This window comes from Hemitrygon akajei, chromosome 10 (assembly GCF_048418815.1).
Source record: "Hemitrygon akajei chromosome 10, sHemAka1.3, whole genome shotgun sequence".
NCBI classification, from domain to species: domain Eukaryota; kingdom Metazoa; phylum Chordata; class Chondrichthyes; order Myliobatiformes; family Dasyatidae; genus Hemitrygon; species Hemitrygon akajei.
In genome coordinates this window covers 18,681,468-18,705,067 of record NC_133133.1, presented here as the reverse complement: position 1 = coordinate 18,705,067, position 23,600 = coordinate 18,681,468, and the positions used below count along the sequence as shown (strand labels likewise).

Here is a 23,600-nt window from a genome sequence, read left to right as displayed (position 1 = left end):
GGGGGTATAGGTAGAGTGAATTTTCCACTCTGGCTGGGTGAGGCTGGAACTAGAGGTCACAGATTTAGGGTGAAAGGTGAAATATTTAAGTGGAATCTGAGGGGGACTTCTTCACCCAGAGGGTGTAGAGAGTGTGGGTCCACATCCATGGATTCTTGAAAGTTGCCGTGCAAGTTGGTATGATGGTAAAGAAGATGCATGGTGTCTGGTCTTCATTAGTCGGGGATTGTGTTGAAAAGTCATGAATGTTGCAGCTCTATAAAATCCTGAAAATTGCGTTCAGTTCTGGTCACCTCATTATCGAATGTGGAAGCGTTAAGAGATGGTGCAGAGGAGATTTCCTAGGATGCTGCCTGGACAAGAGGGCATATTTTATGAAGATAGGTTGGCCAGGGTAGGGTTTTCTCTTTGGAGTGACGAGAGGAGAGTTGATGGAATGGACAGTCAGACATTCAGGAGGGAGCTTACTTTTGTAGGTGATTGGAGGAAAGTATAAGTGGGTGATGAGAGAGGTTTATACGAAGTGTGGTGGATGTGTGGAATGCACTGCCAGGGGTGGCAGTAAATGCAGGCTCGTAACGGACGTTTCAGAGACTTTTAGATAGGCATGTTGGTGAAAGAAAAATGGAGGGCTGGTAGGGAGGAGAGGGGAGGGTTAGATTGATCCTGGAGTGTGTGGCATCCGTCGGTCTCGAGAGACCGTGGATCTGCGCCTGGAGAGTTTTGATTCAGCTGCTGATGGTGGTGCAGCGTCTGTTGTGGCTGTACAGGCCCACACGGGAGTGACAGTCTCGGCTGCAGCGATTGCATTTGAAGACGCGCTCCTCCAATGTTGCCGTGTTGTTGTCTTTTCAGCGAGCGCGCTTTCCCTCGGCAGCAAGCCTCAGTTTCTCTTCTCCTCTCTCCAGCCCTCTGTGTAGTTCTCGTCTCCAGCGTGAGCGATCGTTCGCGACGTCCAGGTCCATTTACTTCATGTCCCTTTTGCAGACGTCTTTGAAAGGAAGATGAGGACGTCCTCGTGCTCTCTTGCCGGTGGTCAGTTCCCCGTACAGTAGGTCTTTCGGAATCCTCCTGTCCGGCACGCGATGTACGTGTCCCAGCCAGCGGAGGCGGTGTTGTTGGAGAAGGGTGAAGAAGCTGGGTAACTGGGCGCGGCTAAGGACTTCGGTGTTGATGACTCGGTCGGTCCATTTGATGCCCAGAACGCGTCTCAGGCTGCGAAGGTGGAAGGCGTTGAGACGTTGCTCCTGCCTGGAGTAGAGGCTCCAGGTCTCGCTGCCGTAGAGCAGTGTGCTGAGGACACATGCCCTGTAGACTGCAATTTTGGTGTTCGTAATTAGCTTTCTGTTCTCCCAGACTCTCTTGGTCAGCCTGGCGAATGTGGTGGCTGCTCGTCCGTTCCGCCTGTTGATCTCGGAGTCCAGGGAGAGGCTGTCCGTGATGGTGGAGCCGAGGTATGTGAATTCGTGGACTACCTCCAGCTCGTAATTGTTGATGTTGATGACGGGGGGGTCGTTCAACGCCTTGGCCCATCACGTTGGTCTTCTTCAGACTAATGGTTAGGCTGAATTCCTGGCAGGCTCCTGAGAGGTTGTCCATAAGTCGCTGCAGTTGCTCTTCAGAGTGTGTCGCCAACGCTGTATCGTCTGCAAACAGCATGTCTCTGATGAGTACTTCACGGAATTTGGATTTTGCCCTCAGCCGGGACAGACTGAACAGCCTTCCGTCCGATCTGGTACGAAGGTAAACTCCATCGGTTGATGTTCCAAACGCGTGTTTCAGCATGACTGCGAAGAAGATGCCGAATAGGGTGGGAGCAAGCACACAGCCCTGCTTCACACCGCTGCAGGTGTTGAAAGCCTCTGAGGAAGAGCCGTCAAATTGAACGACGCCTTTCATATCCGCATGAAACGATCGGACTATCCTGAGGCGCCTCGGAGGACAACCAATCCTGGCGAGGATTTCAAACAGGCCGTCTGTACTAACAAGGTCGAATGCCTTTGTGAGGTCGATGAAAGTGACGTAGAGTGGTTGTCTTTGCTCTCGGCATTTCTCTTGCAGCTGTCGAAGAGAGAAGATCATGTCGATAGTTCCAGCAGGTGGTTAAGCAGAACTCCCTTTGCACACTTGATGACCTCAGGTGGGATGCCATCCAACCCTGGTGCCTTTCCAGTGGGTAATCTGTCGATGGCTCTGCTCAGCTCTTCAGCAGTCGGCAGTACGTCCAGCTCCTCCATGACCGGTAGGCATTCCACGGTGGCTAACGCGTTGTCCGAGATATCATTTTCCCCGGAGTAGAGTTCGGAGTAGTGCTCCACCCATCTCTCCATCTGTTTTCTTTTGCCTTTGATGACCTCGCCTGTCCTGGATATCAGTGGAGCTGTCTTGCTCTGGGTTGGACCGATGGCTTTCCTGATCCCCTCATACATTCCGCGAATGTTGCCTGTGTCGACTGATAACTGGATGCTTTCGCATAGTTGTAGCCAGTAGCCATTTGCACAGCGTCTGGCTGTCTTCTGTGCGTTGTTCCTAGCTGTCCTCAACGGTTGCAACGTTGCCTGAGTGGGTCGGTGTTTGTGCTTCAACAGTGCAACGCGCTTCTCCTCGATGGTCGCATTGAGCTCATTCGCGCTTGCCTCGAACCAATCCTGTGTCTTGCTCCGCGTCCTCCCGAAGGTCTCCAATGCAGTGCTGTGGATGATGTCCCTGAGAGAATCCCATCTCCGCTGAACGGCTCCTCCTGGTGGGTCTGCAAGGAGGGTGTCCTCCAGTGACTTGATGAATACCTCCGCTTTGGTTAAGTTTTCGATCGTAGTAGCATTGATACGCTGTTTGCCAAGAGGCTTGGTGCAGTGCGTCTTCTTCGGTTGGAGTCTGAGTTGGCAGCAAACCAGGGAGTGATCCGTGTCACCGTCAGCACTTTGAAAGGACCGAGTCATGAGCACGTTTTTCAGGTGGTTGCATCTTGTGAGGATCAGGTCCAGCTGATGCCAGTGTTTGGCGTGGGGATGTTGCCAGGAAACTTTGTGGTGAGCTTTGGCCTGGAAGTAGGTGTTGGTGGCACATTGTCCGTGGAGCACGCAAAGCTCGAGCAGTCGTTGTCCATTGTCATTCAAGTTACCGATCCCATACCGTCCCAGACAGCTTGGTCAGGAGTCGTGGTCGGCACCCACTCTTGCGTTCAAGTCGCCAAGTAGCAGCAACTGTTCCTGTTTCGGGATCGCCTGTATTTGCCTTGAAAGTTGATCATAGAACTCATCTTTTGCGTCTTGTGTGGAATGTAGGGTTGGGGCGTAAGTGCTAATAAGGTTGACGGGCCCATCGGAGGTGTGCAGCCGCAGTAAGTAGATCCGTTCCGATCCATCCTTGCTGGGTTCCACCATCTTCAGCAGCGAGTTTTTCACAGCAAAGCCGACACCATGGTCTCTGGTCTCGTCCTTGCCTTTCCCCTGCCAGAAGAAGGTGTACTCTCTCTCACGAAGGGTCTCCGATTCTGGAAGCCGTGTCTCTTGGAGCGCTGTGATATCCACTTGAAGACGAAGCAGTTGGTTGTTAATCACTGCTGTTTTGCGGGTGTCAGTGATCTCGCGAAGGTCGTCTGATAGACCGGTTGTCATAGTCCATACGTTCCAACATCCGAGTCTGAATGCTGGCTTCTTGCCTTGTTTCCTTGTTGTTTTGCTTGGTGCAGTGTTTACAGACCGCGATTCAGGATACTTGTATCCCTAAGCCCCACGCACCCAGTGAAGCGGGCGGACTGTGGCGGGACAGCACCTTATTGGCTGGGGGCTGCCCAGCTTGAGGCAGGCGGTAGCTGTCCAGTGAGGCCCGATGGCCTCTCCCTCCGTCGAAAGCAACCCCTGGTGCCTTGCTCTACGCCAATCGAGCACAGGCTTATAATCGATAGACTGCTGCTTTCCGTGTTTTGCCGCCGCGGTGAGGCGATGCTGGAGTGTCCTCTCCAGGGCGCAGGCCTGGGCAAGGTTTTATGAGAGATCGGCAGTTGCCCATGCAGCAAGTCTCCCCTCTCCACGCCACCGATGCTGTCCAAGGGAAAGGCAGGGGCTGATACAGCTTGACACCAGCGTCGTCGCAGGAGTTGCCAGAACGAGGTTGAACGTAACAGCAGACTGCCTTAGGGACTCCGGATCCGGATTTATCCTCAGGGTTTACTCCAGAAGCCTTTCCCATGAGTGGGTATGGGCGCAAGGCAGCGGAGGTTTGAAATCAGAGTTTTCCCTGCCTTAGATGGACTGCCTTCCCAGGCTGACGAGCTCCATCTACCCGAAGCTCTGGTTTTAAGGCGCCAGGACCCGCCTTCGCCCCTTCTCCTGTCAGTAGAAACGGTTCCGCCGGGCTTAGAGGCTAAGCCACACGAGAAGGCCAGGAGTTGGACTTGGTTGCCAGAGGCTATTTGAGACGCATGCCGTGAGGAGCACTTGGGAGCTTGTCCCCACTACCACTCCTCGGCTTGGCAACCTTGGAACCAATCCTGGAGTAGGTTAAAAGATGGGCACAACACCGTGGGCTGAAGGACCTCTATTGTTCTATGTTCTAAAGAGAGATAGTCAAAGCTATAGTACAACTGCGGGAGAGGAAAACCTTCTGGTTGTTTTCCCCCCAGTAAAGGTGAAATGCTTCTGCTAAAACAGGGGAGCCTTGGGTAGAGAGCGGGTGTCGTGTGAGTAGAAGGCACCCGAAGGTGCTGTGTAATGGAACATCAGCACTCTGCAACTTGGCCCATAAACATTGCACAACCATTGCGGCTGTAATGAAACCCAGTTTCCCTCGGGATCAATAAAGTAAGTCTGTCTGTCTGTCTCCTCCCACAGCCAGTTTCAGCAGTCTCCCTCACTGGAACGCAGTAGTGTTGTGCAACTGTGGGCAGGAGCCTATGATCAGGAATGCGCCCTTTCACACCTCTCCCTGAGCCAGCTTTCTCTGCTCGGGAATTAATTTGAAGTAGGCAGGGCAGCGTATCTTGTTCATGCATTGTCCTTGGGCTCTGGAATTAGCATCAAAGATTCTTCCTGTTGGTCACATTCATGAAATAACCTTGCAATATTTTAACTTTGAGTCAGAGGTAATATTTAACCATGGTTTGTCTGTTTGCCCAGTTTTAAACTACCATTATGCGGGGCTCGTGTGATCGCCAGAAATGGCAAGCAGCAGACTGCCGGAGGAACTCAGAGAGTCAAGCAGCTTATGTGAAGGCAGGGGGATGGTCAATGCCTCAGATCGAGACTATGGGCCAGGTTCAGGGTCTCGATCTGAAACATTGTGTGTAAACACGCGAGATACTGCCGATGCTGGAGATGTGCGTGTTGCTCTGAAACACTGACTGCTTCATTTTCTTCCGCAGATGCTGCCTGACTCTCGGAGTTTCTCCAGCAGTTTGTTGTTGCAGCATCTGCAGTCTCTTGTGTGTCTGATTGGCCTTGCAAATATGGTAGCTGATTGCTTGAAGTTTGTTAAAATTCTCGGTGAAGCTTGTTAAGTAAGCAGAAATGGAATAAAACAAGTTAGATAGCCATCGAGTATCTGGAACAATCTGTGATGAGTTTTTTTTTGCTTTATTCAGAGTTCAAAGAGAACTGTAGTTCCTCTCTTACCAGCTTCTCCTCACATGTCTGTCATCTCTTTCTGTTGCCCCTCCTCCTTCTGTTTCACCCATGGTCCACTCTCCTCTCCTATCAGGTTCCTCCTTTTTCAGTCTTTTCACCTATCACCTCCCAGCTTCCCACTTCATCCCCTGTTCTCCAGTTCACCCTCCTGGCTTCACCCGTACATCTTCCCTTCCCCATACATTCTCATTCTGGCATCTTCCCCCACCCCCCCCCCTCTCTCCAGTCCTGATAGAGGGTCTCAGCTCGAAACATTGACTGTTCATTCCCTTCCTGACTGTCTGTGTTCCTCCAGCATTTTGTGTGTGTTGCTCTGGATTTCCAGCGTCTGCAGAATCCCTCGTGTTTCTGATTTGCTGTTCCCCCGCAAAATGTCTTTGAGGTACGGTCTGTCCGCCGTGAAGAAGTTCAAATCTCTTCGGTGGAAGTTCAGTGAGAACCTCTCTCTTGCTGCTTCCCCTCTGTGATCTCTGCTGCGCTCCACCTCACCTTCCAGCTTTGTCCTCCTTCCCCTCCCCCATCTTATTCGGGCTTCTTCGCTCTTCCTTTCTTATTCCTGATGACGGGTCTTGGCCCAAACGTGGACCATTTACTCATTTTCATAGATGCTGCCAGACCTGCTGAGTTCCTCCAGCATTTAGGGTGTTGTGTGTGAGCGTGTTAATCTGCAGCGTCTCTTGTGTTTATCAATTATTACTAGAGTCTCCCTTTCCTTTATTCAGTTCTTGTGCAGATCCACTTTGAGAGAGGGAAGTGTGTGTTATGTTACCATGAGAGTACATAACATATGATTCATCTATAGGAAATGTTGAATTGTAGCCAAGTTTTGAAAGCTTTGAACAACTGGCCTTCCAATCCAGAGCTCTGCCTCCTATATTACATTCTGTTTCAGACAACGTCACTGAGAATATTCTGGCTCCTCATTCTGCCAGCCTAACCTGCTAAAGTACATTGCTTTTTTAAAAAACATTGTTCTTAAACAAAATCTCTGGACAATATTCAGTTCTGTTTGCAGCTCCTCTGTAAAGGGTGCAGATAAGAGACCTATCACCTGTCACCTTGTACTCCTTCATTTTCTCCCATGGTCGCCATTGGGGTGCTGCACTCGCGTGGCATTAGGGGAATGCCTTCTCATCTCAGGGTGTCAGTGTTCATGTTCAGTGTACTCTGTTTAAAAATGAAGTACATCCTTTCTGTGAACGCGAGGGTTTCCTCCGGGTGCTCCGGTTTCCTCCCACAGTCCCAAGGCACTCTGGTAGGTTATTTGGTCATTTTACATTGTCCTATGATTAGCCTAGGCTTAAAGAGGTGGGTTGCTGGGCGGAGTGGGCTCGTTGAGCCGGTAGGGCTTGTTTCGTGCTGTATCTCTAAATTAAAAAAAATTAAAATAAAATGATCCACTCTCCTCTTCTATCAGATTCCTCCTTCTTCGACTCTTTACTCCTTCCACCTATCACCTCCCATCTTCTTACCCCACCCACCCTACCATGGTCCACTGTCCTATCAGATTCCTCCTTCTTCAACTCTTTACTCCTTCCATCTATCACCTCCCAGTTTCTCACTTTATCTCCCCATCCCCACCCACCCTACCTTGATGTTCTGTGGCATTACTGATTTCTGCACTAATAACGTCCTAGGATGTCACCATAGTAACTTGAACAAAAAAAACAAAGCTACTTAAATCTAAAAGCAAAGTACCACAAATTCTGGAAGTTCTGAAGTGGAAGTAGAAAGTGCTGGAGGAACTTGGCATGCTGCGTCTCTGGGAAGAGAATTGTTCATGCTGGTGGCCTCTGTGGTTCTAAAGGCCACCTGACATACGAAGTATTTCTAGCATTTTGATAGGAAGATGTATAGAAAGTAGGAGTAAGTCAAAAACAGGAGTTATAAACACAATATTTCTGGTAGCTCTCCCCCCCCCCCCCCCCGCTCTCTTCTTCAGTTCTTCATTCTGGCTTCCATCTCACCTCACTCTGATGTGCCTCCTCTCTTCCTTTCTCTCATGAGCCACTCTCCTATCAGATTCCTTCTTCAGCCTTTGCCTTTCCCACCTTCCCCCTCACCGGGCTTCACCAAACACCTGCTGGCTTGTACTCCTTCCCCTCCCCCTCACCTTATTCTGGCTTCTTCCCCCTTCCTTTCCAGTCCTGATGAAGGGTCTCCGCTCAAAACATCAACTGTTTAGTCCCTTCCCTAGATGTTGCCTGGTCTACTGAGTCCCTCCAGCATTTTGTGTTTTTACTGCGTGGTTAAGCTATTTCACCCCTCAAGGTTGCCCTGCCTTTCGGTATGTTTGTGGCGAATCCCCTGTCTCTGTTCCCATTCCATTTGCTGCCTTTCAGGCCTGCTGTATCCCTAAACATACTCAGGAGTTTGGCCTTCAAGGTTGAAGATTATTTGTTGTCATTCATCAGTGAAGGAGAACAGAATGATTCTTATCCTGGATCCAATAAAGCACAAGAAATATAACAAGCATGAAGAACACGGTTTTAAAAAAACCCCACAATAAATATAAATACATAAGATTAGCTTCTGATTGTATGTACATAAAGTGACTCTAGGTACAGGAGTGTCAGTACATAAGGAGACTATAAATAATAAAATGACACACACAAAGTGCTGGAGGAACTCCACAGCTCCCACTAATCAATGGAAGGGATTAAAGATCTGAGGCTTCAGGCTGAGACCCTTCATTAGGACTCAATTTTAAGTAGTGGTAGTGGGGAGGGTTAATGGATTCAATAAATACTGGCCTTCCAAAATCTAGATCCCCAAAATAACGTGAAACAGTTTATCTTGCATAGCATAAACACTAGAGATTCTGCAGATATTGGAAAGTCCTGAGCAACATGCACAAAATGTTGGAAGTACTCAGCAAGTCAGGCAGTGATAATGGAGAAGAATAAACGTTTTGGGTTGAGATCCTACATCGGGAGTAGGTCTCATCCTGAAATGCTGATGGTTTACTCCTCTCCAGAGATGCTGCCTGACTGGCTGAGTTCCACCAGTATTTTGTATGTGTTGTGTTCAGACAGTATCATGTTGTATCACCGCTGCCAACTCACCTAGCTATCAACTTCCTAGAAATGACTGGACAAGCCCAAGCGTGTAGTGGCATGACTGCTGAAGTAGGTCAGGGCAAAAATGTTCATTGTCAAGGTAGTTTATTTCATAATAATAATAATAATAATAATAATAACAACAACAATGACTTCATTGACACAGTACCTACATTCACCAAGATGCAGGCTCAAAGTGCTTTATGTGGATTGTAAAGATAAATCAATATAATCATGAAAGTCCAAGACAAAACTAAAAATCATATGTAAAGACAAGCATGGAATAAAATATAGAAACATAGAAAACCTACAGCACAATACAGGCCCTTCGGCCCACAAAGCTGTGCTAAACATGTCCCTATCTTAGAAGTTACCTAGGGTTACCCATAGCCTTCTATGTTTCTGAGCTCCATGTACCTGTCCAGGAGTCTCTTAAAAGACCCTATTGTATCCGTCTCCACCACCATTGCCGGCAGACCATTCCACACACTCACCACTCTCTGCGTTTTTAAAAAAAAAACTTACTCCTGACATCTCCTCTGTACCTACTTCCAAGCACCTTAAAACACCCTCTCATGCTAGCCATTTCAGCCTTGGGGAAAAGCCTCTGACTATCCACATGATCAATGCCTCTCATCATCTTATACACCTCTATCAGGTCACCTCACATCCTTCGCCATGCCAAGGAGAAAAGGCCGAGTTCACTCGACCTATTCTCATAAGGCATGCTCCCCAATCCAGGCAACATCCTTGTAAATCTCCTCTGCACCCTTTCTATGGTTTCCACATCCTTCCTATAGTGAGGTGACCAGAACTGAGCACAGTACTCCACGTGGGGTCTGACCAGGGTCCTATACAGCTGCAACATTACCTCTCGGCTCCTAAACTCAATCTCATGATTGATGAAAGCCAATGCTCTGTATGCCTTCTTAACCACGAAGTCGACCTGTGCAGCTGCTTTGAGCGGCCTATGGACTTGGACCCCTAGTTCCCTCTGATCCTCCACACTGCCAAGAGTCTTACCATTAATACTATATTCTGTCATAATATTTGACCTACTAAAATGAACCACCTCACACTTATCTGGGTTGAACTCCATCTGCCACTTCTCAGCCCAGTTTTGCATCCTATCAATGTCCCGCTATAACCTCTAACAGCACTCCACACTATCCACAACACCTCCAACCTTTGTGTCATCAGCAAATTTACTAACCCATCCTTCCACTTCCTCATCCAGGTCATTTATAAAAATCACAAAGAGTAGGGGTCCCAGAACAGATCCCTGAGGCACACCACTGGTGACTGACTTCCATGCAGAATATGACCCATCTACAACCACTCTGCCTTCTGTGACCAAGCCAGTTCCGGATCCACAAAGCAATGTCCCCTTGGATCCCATGCCTCCTTACTTTCTCAATAAGCCTTGCATGGGGTACCTTATCAAATGTCTTTCTGAAATCCATATACACTACATCTACTGCTCTTCCTTCATCAATGTGTTTAGTCACATTCTCAAAAAATTCTATCAGTCTCATAAGGCACGACCTGCCTTTGACAAAGCCATGCTGACTATTCCTAATCATATTATACCTCTCCAAATGTTCATAATTCCTGCCTCTCAGGATCTTCCTTATCAACTTACCAACCACTGAAGTAAGACTCACTGGTTTATAATTTCGTGGGCTATCGCTACTCCCTTTCTTGAATAAAAGAACAACATCCGCAACCCTCCAATCCTCCAGAACCTCTCCTGTCTCCATTGATGATGCAAAGATCATCACCAGAGGCTCAGCGATCTTCTCCCTTGCCTCTCACAGTAGCCTGGGGTACATCTCATCTGGTCCCGGTGACTTATCCACTTGATGCTTTCCAAAAGCTCCAGCACATCCTCTTTCTTAATATCTACATGCTCAAGCTTTTCAGTCTGCTGTAAGTCATCACTACAATCACCAAGATCCTTTTCCATAGTGAATACTGAAGCAAAGTATTCATTAAGTACCTCTGCTGTCTCCTCCGGTTCCATACACACTTCCCCACTGTCACACTTGATTGGTCCTATTCTTACACGTCTTACCCTCTTGCTCTTCACATACTTGTAGAATGTCTTGGGGTTTTCCTTAATCCTGTCCGCCAAGGCCTTCTCATGGCCCCTTCTGGCTCTCCTAATTTCTTTCTTAAGCTCCTTCCTGCTAGCCTTACACTCTTCTAGATCTCTGTCATTACCTAGTTTTTTGAACCTTTTGTAAGCTCTTCTTCTTGGCTAGATTTACAACAGCCTTTGTACACCACAGTTCCTGTACCCTACCATCCTTTCTCTGTCTCATTGGAATGTACCTATGCAGAACACCACGCAAATATCCCCTGAACATTTGTCACATTTCTTCCGTACATTTCCCTGAGAACATCTGTTCCCAATATATGTTACAGCCTGATAGCCTCATATTTCCCCTTACTCCAATTAAATGCTTTCCTAACTTATCTGTTCCTATCCCTCTCTACTGCTATGGTAAAGGATATAGAATTATGATCACTATCTCCAAAATGCTCTCGCACTGAGAGATCTAACACCTGAAAGGGTTCATTTCCCAATACCAGATCAAGTACAGCCTGTCCTCTTGTGGGCTTATCTACATATTGTGTTAAGAAACCTTCCTGAACACACCTAACAAACTCCACCCCATCTAAATTCCTCACTGTAGGGACATGCAAATCAATATTTGGGAAATTAAAATCTCCCACCATGACAACCCTGTTATTATTACACCTTTCCAGAGTCTGTCTCCCTATCTGCTCCTCAATGTCCCTGTTACTATTGGGTGGTCTATAAAAAACACCCAGTAGAGTTATTGACCCCTTCCTGTTCCTAACCTCCACCCACAGAGACTCTGTAGACAATCCCTCCATGACCTCTTTCTTCTCTGCAGTTGTGACACTATCTCTGATCAACAGTACTACACTCCCACCTCTTTTGCCTCCCTCCCTGTCCTTTCTGAAACATCTAAAACCTGGCACTTAAAGTAACCATTCCCGTCCCAGAGCCATCCAAGTCTCTGTAATGGTCACATCATCATAGCTCTAAGTACTGATCCACGCTCTAAGCTCATTCGCTTTGTTCATAATACTCCTTGCATTAAAATAGACACATCTCAAACCATCAGTCTGAGCGCGTCCCTTCTCTATGACCTGCCTATCCTCCCTCTCGCACTCTCTCCAAGCTTTCTCTATTTGTGAGCCAACCTCCTCTTCCCCAGTCTCTTCACTTCGGTTCCCTCACCCCAGCAATCCTAGTTTAAACTCTCCCCACTAGCCTTAGCAAACCTCCCCACCAGGGTATTGGTCCCCCTGGGATTCAAGTGCAACCCGTCCTTTTCGTACAGGTCACTCCTGCCCTAAGAGAGGTCCCAATGATCCAGAAATCTGAATCCCTGCCCCCTGCTCCAAACTCTCAGCCACATATTTATCCTCCACCTCACTCTATTCCTATACTCACTGTCTTGTGACACAGGCAGTAATCCCAAGGTGACTACCTTTGATGTCCTTCTTCCTAACTCCCTGTAGTCTGCTTTCTGGACCTCATCCCTTTTCCTACCTATGTCATTGGTACCAATATGTACCACGACCTCTGGCTGTTCTCCTTCCCACTTCAGGATATCATGGACGCAATCTGAAACATCCCAGACCCTGGCACCTGGGAGGCAAACTACCATCTGTGTTTCTTTCCTGCATCCACAGAATCGCCTGTCTGACCCCCTGACTATAGAGTCCCCTATCACTACTGCCATCCTCTTCCTTTCTCTACCCTTCTGAGCCACAGGGCCAGACTCTGTGCCAGAGGCGCAGCCACTGTTGCTTCCCCCAGGTAGGCTGTGCCTTCCGACCGTACTCAAACAGGAGTACTTATTGTCAAGGGGTACTCTCTAGCCTCTGACTCTTGCCCTTCCCTCTCCTGACTGTTACTCACTTATCTGTCTCCTGAGGCCTCAGTGTGACTACCTGCCTGTAGCTCCTCTCTATCACCTCACTTTCCCTGACCAGTGGAAGGTCATCGAGCTGCATCTCCAGTTCCCTAACACGGTCCGTCAGGAGCTGCAGCTCGACGCACTGGGTACAGATGTGGCCATCGGGGGGTGGGGGGGGGGGGGGAGGCTGGGAGTCTCCTAGACTTCCCACATCTGACTCAGAGCACAGAACACTGGCCTCTCACACATACTTCCTGTCTGTGTTCTACACCTACCTCACCTCGACCCATTACTGCCTGAGCCCTGTTGAGCAAAAGCCTTCCTACTCTGTCTCCCTCTACTGTGTTGCCCGCTCTTTAAAGCTGTCTCCTTTTAAACCCTTCTCGTTGTTCTCACTGGCTGATGTCCATGAGCTTGCCCCGATCAAACCGGTGAAGAAATAGGTCATTGGCTGAAGAAATAGTTGAATGTACTGAATTATATAAATGTAAATGTAACAGGAATAAAGTAATCCTATAATCCGGCCAAATTAGAAAAGTAGGTTTTTAGAAGGTTTTGAAGCGTTCCGCAGTATGAGCCTGGCGTATCTCAGTTGGTAGAGTATTCCAGATATTACATGCGTCAGAGCAAAAAGGCTGCATCATGCTTGGCTCTAGGAACACTGAGCAAACCAGTATTCGCAGATCTAAGATTACAATTAGGGATGTAAGGGGATAGACTCTCCAAAACATTCAGAGGAGCTAGATTATTCAGAGCCTCAAATACAATTTAGTCTTTTGAAATTGATCCTAAAGGACAGAGGCAGCCAGAGTAACGATACTAAAACCGGTGAAATGTGCTCATTTGTTTTTTGGTTGAGGTTCTTGCTCTACTGCATTTTGAACAAGCTGCAGTTAATTTGTGATGTTCTAAGTCCTAGAATGTGAGTGGATTGTGACATTTGCCGTGTTGGGTCCAACTCTGAAAACACTGACATGGGGCAAATATGGGGGTGAGGGGGTTAAGCACAAACTCTAGTTAGAGTATTGTATCCAGTTTTGGTTACTTCAGTCCTGGATGGATGTGAATTCACCAGAGAGGGTGCAGAGGCATTTCATATGGAAGTTACCAGAGTTATGAGGTTGACATGAAATTCTGCAGATGCTGGAAATCTTGAGCAACACAGGCAAATACTGGAGGAACCCAGCAGGTCAGGCAGCATCTGTGGAGAGGAATAAACAGACGACATTTCAGGCCAAGACCCTTCGTCAGGACTGAAACAGAAGGGGACAGAAGCCAGAATAAGGTCATTGTTGGAAGAGGTAAAGTGCTGAAGAAGAAGGAACTTGATAGGGATTTGATAGGATAGTGGACCATGGGAGGAAGGGAAGGAGGAGGGGAACCAGAGGTCATGGTCAGGTCATGAGGGCTAAGGAGGAAAAGAAAAGGTGTGAGGTGACCATGAGAGTGGGGGAAAACAAAAGGGGTGGTTGGGTCTTCATTTGAACATTGAAGCTTTAATTGAGATGTACAAATTTATAATGGGTTCAAAGTAAACACGTAAGATTGGTTTCCCTTAGCCAGGAGTCAGTATCTTGATGGAACTGATCCATCACTTGCAGACCCCAGTCAGTTCAGATTGGCAACAACATCTCCTTCATGATCTCCATCAGCACAGGGGTACCACTTGTGTGCTTATCCCCTGCTCAAGTCACTTTACTTCTCTGCCCAATGAAGCAGTGGAGTAGTGTAAATATATTTAAGACAAGGTTGGATAGATTCTTGCTTAGTAGGGGAATTAAGGGTTATGGGGAAAAGGCAGATAGGTGGCGATGAGTCCACGGCCAGATCAGCCATGATCTTATTGAATGGCGGAGCAGGCTTGACGGGGCAGATGGTCGACTCCTACTCCTATTTCTTATGTTCTTATGACTGTGAGGCTAAGCACAGCTCCAACACCGTACATAAGTTTGCTGATGACACTGATGTTGTGGACCAAATCAGAGGTGTTGATTGATCAGCATGCAGGAGGGAGATTGAAAACCTGGTTGGGTGGTGTCACAGCAACAGTATCAATGTCAGCAAGACCAAGGAACTGATTAGTGAGAGAAACCAGAGGCCCAAGAGCCGGTTCTCATCGGAGGATCAGAGGTGGAGAGGATTGGCAACTTTAAATTCCTCGGTGCTAGTATTTCAGAGGATCTTTGCTAGACCCAGCACGTAAGTGCAATTGCGAAGAAAGCCCAGCTGCATCTCTACTTTCTTAGGAGTTTGTGAAAATTTGGCATGACAGTTAAACTTTGACAAACTTCTATAGATGTGCAGTGGAGAGTCTATTAACGGACTGGTATAGAAACACCAAATACCTTTTGAACGGAAGATCCTACAAAAGTAGTGGATTTGGCCCAGTCCAGCACAGGTAAAGCCCTCCTAACCACGGAGCACATCTCCATGAAGTGCTGTTGTAGGAAAGCAGCATCCATTGTCAGAGATCCCCACCACCCAGGCTGTGCTCTTCCCTCACTGCTGCCATCAGAAGCTACAAGAGCCTCAGGACTCCACTACCCGGTTCAAGGACAGTTAGTAACTATGAGCAACAGGCTCATGACCAAAAGGGGATAACTACACTCACGTTCCCGTCCATTGAGATGTTCCCACAACCAACACTCTCACTTTTAAGGACCTTTTATCTTGCTATCTCATTATTTATTGCTATTTATTTATATTTACATTTGCACGGGTTGTTGCCTTCTGCACTTTAGTTGATTTTTCTTTGATCCTGTTATAGTTACTGTTCTATAAATTCGGTGAGTATGCCCACAGGAAGGTGAATCTCAGGACTGTATAAGGTGACATATATGTACTTTGATAAACTTTACTTTGAACATATTTTGTAGAACAGTGAAGGTGTTTTGTAGAAATTTGTCGATCCAGAAAAAAGGATCTGGGATTGAAGCACTAAACGAGTATTTAAGGCAGGAACACTCACTGTATTTACAAAGCTATTGGATATTGTTAGATTTGAACTTCATGTGACATTCAATGGCAGAGTAATTAAGTTTATTTGTCCACATCATTGCTAACAGCACAGTTATGATCACTGAGCGGTATCTTAAACTCTGGAGGTGTCAAAATATCAACTGTGTGTTCATTTCTATAGATGCTGCCCATCCTTCTGAGTTCCTCCAGTATTTGCAAAGTGTTGATCTGGAGTTGATGTTCTCCAGAAGGTATCTTGGATGTTAAAAATGAAACCCAAATCTACTGTTTACACACACTTAATTAGATATTGATCATAGTACAGATCAGACAGGATCAGCCTGTGCCAGCATGCAAGGCAGAGAAGGAACAGTAATTAGAGCGGAGTGTAACCAAGGAACCTTTCCTAATGAAAGGTCACGGCTAAGAACATTGACTGCTTACTCCTCTCCAGAGATGCTGAGTTCCTCCAGCATTTTGAGTGTGTTGGTATGGATTTCTCACATCTGCAGAATCTCCTGTGTTTATAATGTGACCATGTGCTTTTATATTGCAAATGAATTGGGACAGTCTTCGATAAGGAACCTGTTCAGCATACAAAACTCCTGGTTCACGCTTCAGCTTTACAAAGAAACTGCAGAAGCATAGAACCACATACAGTACAAATTACAAAAAATTTAAAAACGGGTGACTAGAAACATAAGTAAGCATAACGAAAGCTGAAACTACAAGGAAAAAACGCAATAAAAACAACAATCTGGACCCTAATCCAACACACTTTATCTGATAATAAACAAGAGTCCTACTGAAGGGTCTCGGCCAGAAACGTCGACTGTACTCTTTTCCATAGACGCTGCCTGGCCTGCTGAGTTCCTCCAGCAATTTGTGTGACATTTTATCTGGTGACAGTATTTATCAGAATTGAGATTTCCCATGTGTCTGGCTCAGTTTGTTTTTCAGTCTAGTGGCACCGTTACAGCGCCACTGACTCGGGTTTCATTCTGCCGCTGTCTGTTCGTTCCCCCCGTGGCTGCGTGACATTCCTCCAGGTGCTCTGGTTCCAGTGAAGTAAGGGTTCGCGTTAGTAAGTTGCGGGCATGCGATGTTGCTGCCGGAAATGCGGCAACATTTGCGGTTGCCCAGTACAAACTTTGCTAATTTGATTTGACACCGACAATGCATTTGACTGTATGTTTTGATGCACGTGTGATAAATAAAGTAATCTTCATCTTAAGCAACACACACAAAATGCTGGAGGAACTCAGCAGGCCAGGCAGCATCTATAGGAAGAGTAAATAGTCGATGTTTTGGTCCCGAGACCCTTCATCAGGACAGGGCAGGAATGAGAAGGCGGGCAGGAGGGGAGGAACAAGGACAAGGTGGCAGGTGATGAGTGAAGCCGGGAGAAGCGGAGTGAGGTGCTGTAAAGAGCTGGGAATTGGTGGAAGAGATACAGGGTTGCAGAATGAGGAATCTGGTAGGAGGGGACAGAGAGACATGGAAGAATGGGAAGGAGGAGGAGACCAGAGGGAGATGATGGGCGGGTGAGAGAGGGGAATGGGTAATGGTGAAGGAGAGTGGGGCAGTTACTGGAAGTTCAAGAAGTCAATGTTCATGCCTCTTTATCACATGACGTAATTGGCTCACAGAGGTTCATTGGGTCGGAAAGGCTTGTTACCATGCTGTATCTTTAAATAAAAAGTAAGGCTAGATCCCAGCTTGCAAGGGTGTCTCTCAGCTTAGGTTGTTGCTTGGCTCTTAGCTGTTAATAAGATGTATTTGTACCTTAAATATGTACTTTTCTCTGGCAGAACTGATCTAAAATCATTTCATTCTCATTGTTTCTGTAAAACATGATGCTCCTGTAAGCTGACTCTCTGTCTCTGAAAAGATTATTTCCCCATAACCTGCAGTCGAAATGTGTCAGCGTGTCAGATGTAGCTTCTGTGGGAACCATTTTCCACAGCTGTCCTCATTTTATGGTTCCACGTTTATGCCTCAAGGACTTATTCTGACAGGGACGCAGCAGGTCAGGCAGCATCTGTGGAGAGGAATAGATGGTTGACGTTTCGGGCTGAGACCCTTCATCAGGACTGGAAAGGGAGGGGGAAGGGGGAAGAGGCTCCAATAAAAAGGTGGGGAGGGGGAACGAGTGCAAACTGGCAGGAGTAGAAGGTAATTGAAACCAGATGAGGGGGGATGAAGTAAAAAGCTGAGAGGTGATAGGTGCAAGAGGCAAAGGGCTGAAGAAGAAGGAATCTGATTGGAGAGGAGAGTGAACCGTGGGGAAAAGGAAGGAGGAGGTGATCATTAGGTAAGGAGAGGAGAAGGGGTGAAAGGAGAGGCCAACTGGGGAATGAAAATAGAGAGGAGGAGGGAGGAAAGGCTACAAGTGGTGTAACCTGCAAGCTGTGGAGCAAGAGGGGACACTGAGATAAAACATGGAGATATTAGGCTGAAATGGACAGTGATTATTGAAAAGAAGCCCATTTGATATCTTCAGTCTGGGAATCTGATCATTTGGTTCTTCACCTCCAATTCTTTGTCTCTGGAGTTCCCTGAAACGACTCAGCGAGGCTTTGTGAACGACCCCCACCCCACCCCACCCCATCAGAATGGCTGTAGTGTAGTGTTGGGTTAGTATTGTCACGTGTACCAAATACAGTGAGAAGCTTGTCTTGCTCACTGTTCATACAGATCAAAGCACCACACAGTGCATTGAGCTGGAATAAGGTGTGAAGGTTATAGAGCAGTTAAACGATAAGATGATAACGAGGTAGATTGTGAAATCAAGCGTCCATCTCCTCATACAAGAGGTCCATTCAAGAGTCGGATAACAGCAGGATAGAAGCAGTCATTGTATACCTGAACAGCTTCAAGTTCCTTGGCGTCCACATCACCGAGGACCTCACGTGGTCTGTACACACCAGCTGTGTGTGATAAAGGCACAACAGCGCCCCTTTCACCTCAGACGGTTGAAGAAGTTTGATATGGGCCCCCAAATCCTAAGAACTTTCTATAGGGCACAATTGAGAGCATCCTGACTGGCTGCATCACTGCCTGGTATGGGAACTGTACCTCCCTCAATCGCAGGATCCTGCAGAGAGTGGTGCGGACAGCCCAGCACATCTATAGATGTGAACTTCCCATGATTCAGGACACTTACAAGGACAGGAGTGTGAAAAGGGCCCGAAGGATCATTGAAGACCCAAGTCACCCCAACCATAATCTATTCCAGCTGCTACCATCCGGGAAGTGGTACTGCAGCATAAAAGCCAACAGGCTCCAGGACAGCTTCTACCACCAGGCCATCAGACTGATGAACTCACGCTGATTAGAGTGTATTTCTATGTTACATTGACTGTTCTATTTATTATAAATTATTATTAACTACTAAGATTGCACATTTAGATGGAGATGTAAATATTTTAACTCATGTATGTAAAGGATGTAAGAAATAAAGTCAGTTCATTACCTCGTTTCAGGCTTTTGTATCCCCTGCTGTAGGGAGAAGAGAGAATGGCCGAGGAGGATGGGGTCCTTGATTACACTGGCAGCGAGAGGTATAGACAGTCTGCAGAGGGGAGGCTGGCTCCTGTGATGTGCTGAGCTGTGTCCACAACTCTCTGCAGTTTCTTGTGTTCATGTGTAGAGCAGTTGCCAAGCCAAGCTGTGATGTATTCAGACAGAATCCTTACTGTGGTGCATCAGTAAAAATGGGTAGGAGTTGACAGAGACACCCCAGATTTCCTTAGCCTCCTGAGGAAGTTGAGGCATTGGTGAGCTTTCTTGGATTCATTCATTATCTATTTATCTTTTATCCATTTATCTGTTTGTTTGTTTGTTTGTTTATTTATTTAGCTCTACAGTGTGGAATAGACCCTTCTGGCCCTTTGAATGGCACTGCCCCCAGCAACCCCGACAACCCTGATTTAACCCTAACCTAATCACAGGTCAATTTACAATGACCAGTTTACCTAGCCGGTACGTCTTTGGACTGTGGGAGGAAACCGGAGTGCCCGGGAAAAACCCACACGCTCCACGGGGAGGACGTACAGATTCCTTACAGAGGATGCTGGGATTGAACTATGACCCCTGACACCCCAAGCTGTAATAGTGTCACTACCCTATTGTGTTTGGACCAGGACAGGCCACTGGTGATATTGACACCGGGGGAACTTGTAAATTCTCAACCTCCACACTGTTGCTGTAGACAGGAGAATGCGCACCGCCCCCCCCCCCTTTCAGAGGTCAATGGCCAGCTCTTTTGTTGACATTGAGCGAAAGGTTGCTGCAATGACACCATGTCACTGAGCTCTCTGACCCATCGTTCTGTGAGATGCAGCCCACTACAGTGTTATCATCTGCAAACTTGAACATGGAATTCGAGTAGAATCTGGCCGTGCAGTCATGAGTGTACAGGGAGTAGAGTAGGGGGCTGAGAAAGCAACTTCGTGGAGTGCCAGTGTTTAGAACAATCACGCTGGAGTTACTGATTGCAGTCTGATAGTCAGAAAGTCATGGGCGCCACAGTAGCGTCACGGCTAGCGGAATGCTCTTACAGCTTGGGACATTCCGGAGTTCAATTCCGATGCCATTCTGTAGGGAGACTCTATACATCCTCCCGCGGAACGCATGGGCTATCTCTGGGTGCTCTGGTTTCCCCCCCATGGGGTAACGCACTGGCTGGGTTCATCGGTCATTGTAAATTGTGCTGCAATTAGGTTAGGGTTAAATTGGTGTTGTGTGGTTGCTGGGCAGCGTGGCTCGAAGGACCGCGCGGTATCGCTAAATTTAAAAAAACCAAGATCAAGGGTCTTGTTGCAGAGGGAGGCTCCGGAGTTCGGAGATGAGTTTTCTTGGTAGTAGTATTGAAGGTGGAACTGTAATCCATAAGCATTAGCCTGACTGACATGGGAACCCACTTCAAGGGATGGACCTCACTTGGTTCCACACCACCTTTCTGTCCTATCAGATTCCACCATCTTCAGCCCATTGTTGCTTCTACCTATCGCCTCCCAGTTTCTGACACCATTTCCCCTCTCAGATTCAGATTCAGTTTATTGTCATTTAGAAACCACAAATGCAATGCAGTTAAAAAATGAGACAACGTTCCTCCAGAATGATAGCACAAAAGCATATGATGAAACAGACTACACTAGAAAATCCACATAACATTTGGCAATCCCCAATCCAGAGTCCGGAGAGGCTGCTGCGTATTAATATTGTGCTACCGTCTTAGCGCGTTCCCCAGAAAGGAGCTCCAAATCCACCAGACAAAAACAAGACCAAAAACTCTGTGTTGCCATTGGAGAGATTCCAGAGGAGGTTCATGAGGTTGATTCTGTGAATGAAGGGGTTAACATATGAGGCGTGTTTGGCAGCTTTGGGCCTGTACTCACTGGAATTTAGAAGAATGCGGGGGATCTCATTGAAACCTACCGAATGTTGAAAGGACTGGATAGGGTGAATGTGGAGAGGATGTTTCCTATGGTGGGGGTATCCAGAACGAGAGGGCACAGACTCAAAACTGAGAGGCAACCTTATAGAACGGAGGTAAGGAATAATTTTTTTTAGCCAGAGAATAGTAAGTCTGTGGAATGCCAAGTCTGTAGGTTTATTAAAGGTGAAATTTGATCGTTTCCTGATCAGCCAGGGCATCAAAGGATATGGCGAGAAGGCAGGTGTATGGGGTTGAGTGGGATCCAGGATCAGCCGTGATGGAATGGTAGAGCAGACTCGATGGGCTGAATGGCTAGTTCTGGTAACTTCATCCTGATGAAGGGTCTTGGCCCGAAACGTCGACAGTGCTTCTCCTTATAGATGCTGCCTGGCCTGCTGTGTTCCACCAGCATTCTGTGTGTGTTGTTTGAATTTCCAGCATCTGCAGATTTCCTCGTGTTGGCTAGTTCTGGTTTTGTGTCTTGTGGTCTGCCTCCCCCTTCCCTCCACGTTTTATACTGGCCACCTCCCTCTATCTTTCAGTCCTGATGGAGGGCCTCGTCTCGAAATGTCAACTATTCATTTCCCTTCGTAGATGCTGCCTGACCCATTGAGTTCCTCCAGCAGTTTGTGTGTTGGTCTAGATCCCAGCATCTTCAGCCTCTTGTATCTACAAGCCATTCTGATTTTGACATACAATCCTGTCTTAGGCAACACCATAGCAGGTCCAAAACTCACTAACCCTCTCCGTACATGATGGAATGTGAGTGGAAATCAGAGCACTTGTAGGAAACCCGCACCGTGACGAGAAGTACAAACTCCTTACAGAGAGCGGTGGGAGTCGAACGACGATCAGTAATCACTGCAAAGTGACTGCGCTAACCCCAAAATTCAAAGGGGATGTGCGGGGCAAGTTTTTACACTGAAATCCGTGGGTGTCTGGACAGTAATTGTGATAGAGGCTCTTCGATAGACACAGTACTGTCCCGCAGTCTTAGGCACACATACAGTACATACAGAAGCTAGGGTGCCTAAGACCTTTGCACAGTACTGTTGCAATTTTATGTATTGCACTGAAATGCTGTCACAACAAAAAAGCAAATTTCATGACATGTGAGTGATGATAAACCTGATTCTGATACGGGTCTCTATTGTGGACTGAGAGTGGGAAGGGGGCAGGGAGAGGGGAGAGAGCAGGAAGCCTCAGACAGACATTCTATAATGATCAGTAAACCAACTGTTTGGAATCAAATGAGCTGGCTTGATGTCTCAGAGCTGGGTGTGTTTGCACCCATTGCACCCACCCTTCCCTCGGTGCTCCACCTTTCACATTCCCAACATCCTTTGCTCCCACCAGATCTACAAACTCACTCTTTGCACCTTGTTGACAAATGTAATACTGTGCAAAAGTCTTAGGCTCTCTGGCTATATACTGTATATGTGCCTAAGACTTTTGCACAGTACCGTATGATGGGTTTCCTTTTTTGTCACAGCCAAAATCCTTTCTATTGCTGGAAGTATTTTCATCACGTAGACAGAAGTCTGAAAGCACACACTCAGCGATTCAGGAACAGCTTCTTCCTCTCTGCCATCTGATTTCAAAATGGACATTGAACCCATGAACACTACCTCACTTTTTTAGTATTTCTGTTTTTATTTGCATTACTCTTTCTAATTTAACTATTTAATATGCACATATATACTAACTGTAATTCACTTATTTATATTTTTTCTATATTTATCGTGTATTGCATTGTACTGCTGCCGCTAAGTTAACAACCTCCATGACATATTTGGAGATAATAAACCTGATTCTGATTCGGTAGTGGGTTTGGGGGGCACTCCTTAAGGAAAACCAGGAGCCCTTCAGTTGACTTTGCCAGGGTTGCCGACGTTCTGAGGTTGGGAATTTGACAGAATCAGGTTTAATATCACTGGCATATGTTACGAAATGTGTTGTTTTATGGCAGCAGTGCATTGCAATACATTATAAATAAACTCAAGTCAAGTCAAGTCAAATCACTTTTATTGTCATTTTGACCATAATTGCTGGTACAGTACACAGTAAAAATGAGACAATGTTTTTCAGGACCATGGTGTTACATGACACAGTACAAAAACTAGACTGAACTACGTAAAAAACAACACAGAGAAAAAAACAACTACACTAGACTACAGATCTACCCAGGACTGCATAAAGTGCACAAAACAGTGCAGGCATTACAATAAACAATAAACAGGTCTATAGGGCAGCAAGGTGTCAGTCCAGGCTCTGGGCATTGAGGAGTCTGATAGCTTGTGGGAAGGAACTGTTACATAGTCTGGTCATGAGAGCCAGACTATAAATTACCATAAGAAATATATACATTTAAAAATTAATTAAATACTGTAAGTAGGCAAAAAGAGAGTAAAAAAGAAAAAAAAAATAGTGATGTGGTATTCATGGGTTCGTTGTCCGTTCAGAAATCTGATGACAGATGGGAAGAAGCTGTTCCTAAAATGCTGAGTGTGTGTCTTCGGGCTCCTGTACATCCTTGATGGTAGCAATATGAAGAGGC

The 23,600-nt window shown here is 46.8% G+C and overlaps 1 protein-coding gene across 4 annotated transcripts in view; it reads left to right on the top strand.

Moving 5' to 3' along the window:
* Window positions 1-23,600, top strand: part of LOC140734189 (A-kinase anchor protein 17A-like) — a 65,386-nt gene that overhangs the window by 34,430 nt on the left and 7,356 nt on the right. The gene's annotated exons all lie outside the window — the stretch shown is intronic.